This window comes from Castor canadensis, chromosome 3, assembly GCF_047511655.1.
Source record: "Castor canadensis chromosome 3, mCasCan1.hap1v2, whole genome shotgun sequence".
NCBI classification, from domain to species: Eukaryota; Metazoa; Chordata; class Mammalia; order Rodentia; family Castoridae; genus Castor; species Castor canadensis.
The window spans coordinates 129,848,748-129,854,747 of NC_133388.1; positions in this window are offsets into that span (position 1 = coordinate 129,848,748).

A 6,000-nucleotide genomic window follows, 5' to 3' on the forward strand; every position below is an offset into this window, starting at 1 on the left:
AGTGAGAAAATCACTGAAATTTTGCAATAGACAAAATTTTCTTAGATAACTAAAAACATGAAAAGAGACAAAAGAAATAAATTAGACTATATCAAAAACTAAAACTTTTCACTTAGAAAGACAGTGTTGTCCAGTAAAGTCATAGACAGGAACAAAGTATTTACAAAATATTTATTACACAAAGAATTTATAGCCAAACATGTAATCTTTGGAATTAAAATTTATGCTAAGAGAAAAAAAAACCCAATTAAAAAAGACTTGAATGTACAGTCAAAACTGGAAAATATATACCTTTAAAGACACTCACCATCATTAATTATGAGTTACATGCACCTTGAAAACACGGAGACACCACTACCCCCCCAGCTGAGTGACTAAAATTTAATGACTGATCATGCGAAGTGTTGGCAAAGATGTTGAAGAACTAGAATTTCTCACATTGTTGGAGGGAATTTAAAATGAATCTGGCATGAAGGTGAAAACATTTGGAAACTATTTGGAAGTGTTCTAAAAAGTTCAACATATATGCACCAAGCAATTCAGCCACTCTACTTTTAGGTGATTATTCAGGAAAAACAAAAGCACATGCTCATACAAAGGTTTGTATGTAAATATTCATAGCAACTTTAATTTTCATAGTGCCAAACTGAAAACAAAACAAAGTTTATCAACAGTTGAATATGTAAATAAGCTACAGTATATCTGTACAATGGAATAGAACCCAGCAATAAAAAAGAAATTTAATGTGGGCTACAACACTGATGGTTTTCAAACTCATTATCTTGGGTAAAAAAAAAGCTGAGTCAAAAAGATCCTGTTTATGTAAGGTTCTAGAACATGCAAACAAATCTATGGTGATAGTAAATAGGCCCGTGGTTTCTTGGGTAAGAGGTAGAAACAGGAATAAATTACAAAGAGAAATGAGGAAACTTTTTTGGGTCATGAAAGCAGTGAGAATTTCAAGGGAGTATACATATGTCAAAACTTATCAAAGTATATATTTTAAGTATGTGAGGTTTATTACACTTCAATTACACCATCTTTATAGTTGGTAAAAACAACAATACAGTTGTAAAATGAAATAAAAAATTATCCTGTGCTGTAGTTTAGACCTGCAAGTCCTCCAAAGGCATATATATGACAGGCTTAGACCACAGTTTTGTAGTGGTAGAACCTTTAAGAGGTGGGCCTAGTGGAAAGTCTTTGGATCATGAGAGAGTGCCTTTTAAGGGGATAGTGGGATATAGTCAGTCTTTTTTTTTCCCCCTCTCTCTCTTTTGTTCCCTGACCATGAAGTGAGTTTTTCTGCACTACATGCTTTTGCTATGATATGTTGTCTCACCACAGGCTCAAAAGCAACAGGGCCAACTGATCATGGGATGTCATCTCTAGAAGTGTGAGCCAAAACAAACCTTTTCTTGTTAGAAGTTGATAATCTCAGGTTTTGTTACAGTGATGGAAAGCTGATAATACAAGCTGAAATAGCCCAATTTCTGATGCTTTGCAGTGAACACATTATTTTTTACTCTTCTTCCAACAACATTTTCCTCTTCCTTTGGTTGCTGGTTTCCTCTTACTCCAACCACCACCAGGCCTTGGTGACCATGTTGTACTCTCTACCCCAGAGATGGCCTTGTAACCAAGCTAAACTACTCTGTGTCTTGCTTCCAGATTTAAATATAGCTGACAGAGAAGACTGTTTCATTCTGCAGTTACAACCTTAGGATGTGAATTTGGGGCTGCTGGAAGGTTCCTTTCGCCATTATGCTGAGGATACCTGTTTGCACCTAGAGTAAAACTGCATGCAGAGCGAAAGATGAAGGAAGGGACAGATGGAAGAAGGTATGGAGAAAAGGAAACAGGAAAAAGAAGGGGAGGAAAAGTGGGTAAAGGAGGTAGAAGGAAGGAAGGAAGAGAGGGAGAAACAGAGGGAAGAAAGACAGGAGGAAGGAGGGCTCTCTGGACATATTTGCCCATATTGCTGGGGTCAGTTTCACCACTGTCCTTTGTTAGCATAGATTAATTGAACCAATACACATTCCTTTTAGGCCAAAGAAAATTAAGGTTTCTGTCATTTTCAACAGAAAGCATCCTGGCTAATACAATATTTATTCAGTGCTGTTCTAGGTGGAAGTGAGAGGTAAGATTTACATTATTCTCTTTCACCTGCTGCATTCTCCATGCTTAGAAAGGAACTCTTTCTGGTCCGCATTTGGTACATGAAAGATGAGATCCCTAAATAGGCATTTCTTTGAGGGTTTTTCTCTCTTCTCTTGCCTAGAGTTTTTTTTTTTTTTTTCTTAACGTTTCTTTACCTTTTAGAATATGGGCTGTATTTTTTTCCCTGGCAGTTTCAGTCTCTGGTTGGTAATAGAAATGGTAATTTAAAATGAACGAGTTAGCTTGGGAGAAATGGTGGTAGTAAATTAAAATGTTCTAATTCTTCCTCCCCAGCTACTCCATTCTGGCTTAAGTGTAGGTGACCTATGATTCAGCTGCTCTGTTGAGCTCTATTAATTTAGTGAGTAGTAAGATTTTTGCCCTAGACACTGGCCAACCTTAGTTTATGATGTAGATTCAACCTTTTATGTATTTTTTGTATATAGTCTGGGGATATTAATGGAAATTTGGGAAAAGGTGAAGCAAATGGATCTTGGAACCTTCCTTATTAAATGGGAAGTCTGGCAACTTAATCTTTTAAGATATGAGTTAGTCCCTATTTCTTTCCTACTTGTGAGTCTAGAAGCATTTATAGCCTTTCATTAGTGTTTCTCTGCTTCTGCAATGGAAATTCAAAGTGTGAGTTTCTGGACACAGAGTCAGCCCAACATCCCCAAAGTATAGTGTTGACTTGGTCTACCAACTCTATGAGGTTGGCCCTGCTTCTAAAAGGTCATTGGGCAGAGGGTAGAGAAATAACTATTGGTGGAAGGCAGAAGTCCTATGAAACCATCAACAAAAGAAATTCTGAGGATTCTCTGTATGGATTCTCTTTCCATGTTAATCTCCCTCCATGACAGATGTTAAATGAGGATGCAGGTGATAATAAGAGGCTGAAAGGGTATGAGAAGAGTCATGGCAGGGGCAACTTCCTCCAGGATTATTTTTATTGGAGACTTAGCATATTTTTTCCATGATTTTCCAGTATCATAATTTGGTCCTGCCCACAAGAGAGTACTCTTTTCTGAATTTAGAATTGTTAAAGGAACACTGTGAAAGATTTACAGCATATTTCTACAAATGTTTTGTATTAATCTTCTCTAAAAGCAATACATGGACTTCTTTAGAGGCAAAGGAACATATAGATTATACTGCAGGGCTTAGCTGCCTACAATGCACAGTGAGAGAGGTGAATCTAAAAACTTACCTGTTCACACCACTGCCCATCGGGCTCACTCAGTCTCATTTAAATTCTTAAAGCTTTTGAGAAAGAAAATCATACAAAATTAGAAGCCAGAGAATTTGTTATAAAAACTGCTTTCCATAGTATATATAGTTATATTTTGTCATAAAATCTGCCTTCATAATAAACATTTACCTAACTACCCTATTGCTGGATGCTAGCTTTGTGTTTATAACATTATGACTCTCCTTTATTTAAACTCAGAGAATGCATGGATTTCTGAATCCATGGTAAAAAATATTATTCCCTATTAAATTCAGGTCCTGAAAGGACACACACGTATCAAACTTTTACTCTTTATTAATATTCCTTATTTTCATCTGCCTTGAATTAGATGGGGAAGAATATGACATATAATTAATTATCTATGCAACCCTGTTTTATTTTAAGCCAATGAGCATAAATACATTAAGAAGTAATTAAATTTGGGTTAGCAAGATGAATACCTTCCTCACAGACCCTAAAATCACTGTAAGTAAATTTACTGAGGAATTTTGAATATAAATTTTAATTGGTTTCATAATGGTTCTAGTCACTATTCATTATGTGACTTAAAAATTATACTGTGCCTTACTGATGTTTTACAAAGCTATTGTTAATATGATTTATTTATAAAAGAAGCTGAGAAAACTATATTGTTAATCCTCACGACTCAGTCATAAATCTTTACTGTTTTGCAATAAAACACATTTCCAATAATGCTGAATATACTTTCCACTGCATTTAATTCTCCAGGGTTTTAGCTACTCCACATTCTTGAGATTATGATATGTACTTTTCAATGAACCAGATGTACTTTAGACTCTGAATTGGAAGGAATCATTAAAATGTGTGAATTCGCATGTGTGTGTGTTCTGATAAAGATTTATTCTTTTCAAAGATTGTAAGTTGTAAAAGTTTTCAATCATTATTTACTTATTTATTTGATCAGAATGGAGCTTTATGAAGGAAGAGATCGTATTGAATGATCTGATTATAAGAAAATCCTATCTATTACTTCAATAACATCATCTATATGCTACTTCCTTTCAATCTTGTCTTTGTGTGCTTTCAAACACTTGACAACTTCATTATGGACATTCATAATTTGTTTGGCAAACATATTATGAAAATGATGCAAAGATATTCTGCGATCACAGATAACACTTGAACAATACAAGAAGTTTAATGCATGAGAAAAAAGAAAATGTATTCAAAGAAAGCATATATGCATATGCGAAAGTATTCAAGGGATTTGATAAGATTACTTCTATCTAAAAGTTATTTTTATTTAGAAATACATAGTCATAGAGTTCCACATTATGCACTGTATTAGCTTCTCAAAGATATTTGATGCATATGCAGTACTTATACAAATAAACCTTACGTTAAACTAAAAATATGTTTGTATATACAAATTTCTATAGTAGAAGACTTACTAGTTAAGTACAAGAGAGTATAAGGCCCAATCAGGCAGGTAAGAGGGTGTGGCCCAGTGAACATGGGACAGGAAGGCCATGCAAAGCTCTTGGGTCTTTTTCTTGATGAGATGGCAAGGCCTGGGAGTGTTTCCAGCAAAACAGCAATGTTATCTTGGTGATAATCTGACTTGCGTGTGAAGAATCTTTTTGAATTGGACTTTTTCTCATGACTTATTCAGTTTGGGCTACCATAACAGAAATACCATAGACTGGGTATCATAAACTGTAGATATTTATTTTTTAGAGTTCTGGGAGATGGGAAGTCCAAGATCAAAGTGTGAGCCAATTTAGTTTCTAATGAGGACCCTTTTCCTGGCTTGCACACAGCTGCCTTCTTCTTGTGTCCTTACATGGTGGAGAAAAAGAAAAAAAGAGAGAGGAAGAGAGAGAGAGACAGAGAGAGAAATTCTAATCTCATGACCTCATCTAAGCCCAATTACCTCCCAAAAGCCTCATGTCCAAATACTGTTCCACTGGAGTGGGAGTCTCGGTTTGTGAATCCTTTAAGAGATTAGAGTATGGCACTCTTGCACTGCTATTCTCTAGATAATTGTTTCTTTTTCATGAAAAAACTTACTGTTAATACCTTCCAGCATGGTAAGTATATTAAATCATTTGAAATAATATTTCCTATCCCTTACACAACTAATACTTCATTACTGGTATAAAAACATTCAGGATTATGAATTTATACAATATGGAGAATTTCATAAGCAAATATTTTAGTTTTAGCATATCAAATGAAAAAATTTGCTCTAAAACTCCCTGCTATGGTTGTCCAAAATTGTTTTTTTAAAAACTAAGCAAATAAAACATCAAATTTTGTTATAGTGCATTCAATTTCTGTGACATTCTACATATATTCAATGAAATAAAAATTATAGCTTCTCTCTATTTATAAGATCCCTTTATGAGAAATTCAAGCATATGCAAATTTACACTCCATTAGTAATCATAATTTTGGTTCCAACAGAAGTGAGTTACATGCCCTTCCTTGTGGGAATTAGAAGATAAGGAAACTAGAATAAGGAGTGACAGAGGAGTAGCAGGGGTTTTCAGAATGAAAAAGGAGGCAAATTAAGGAAAGACATAATGGGTGTTCAGCTCCTTGAAAGTTTCCCTTCTCTTTGCTCTGTC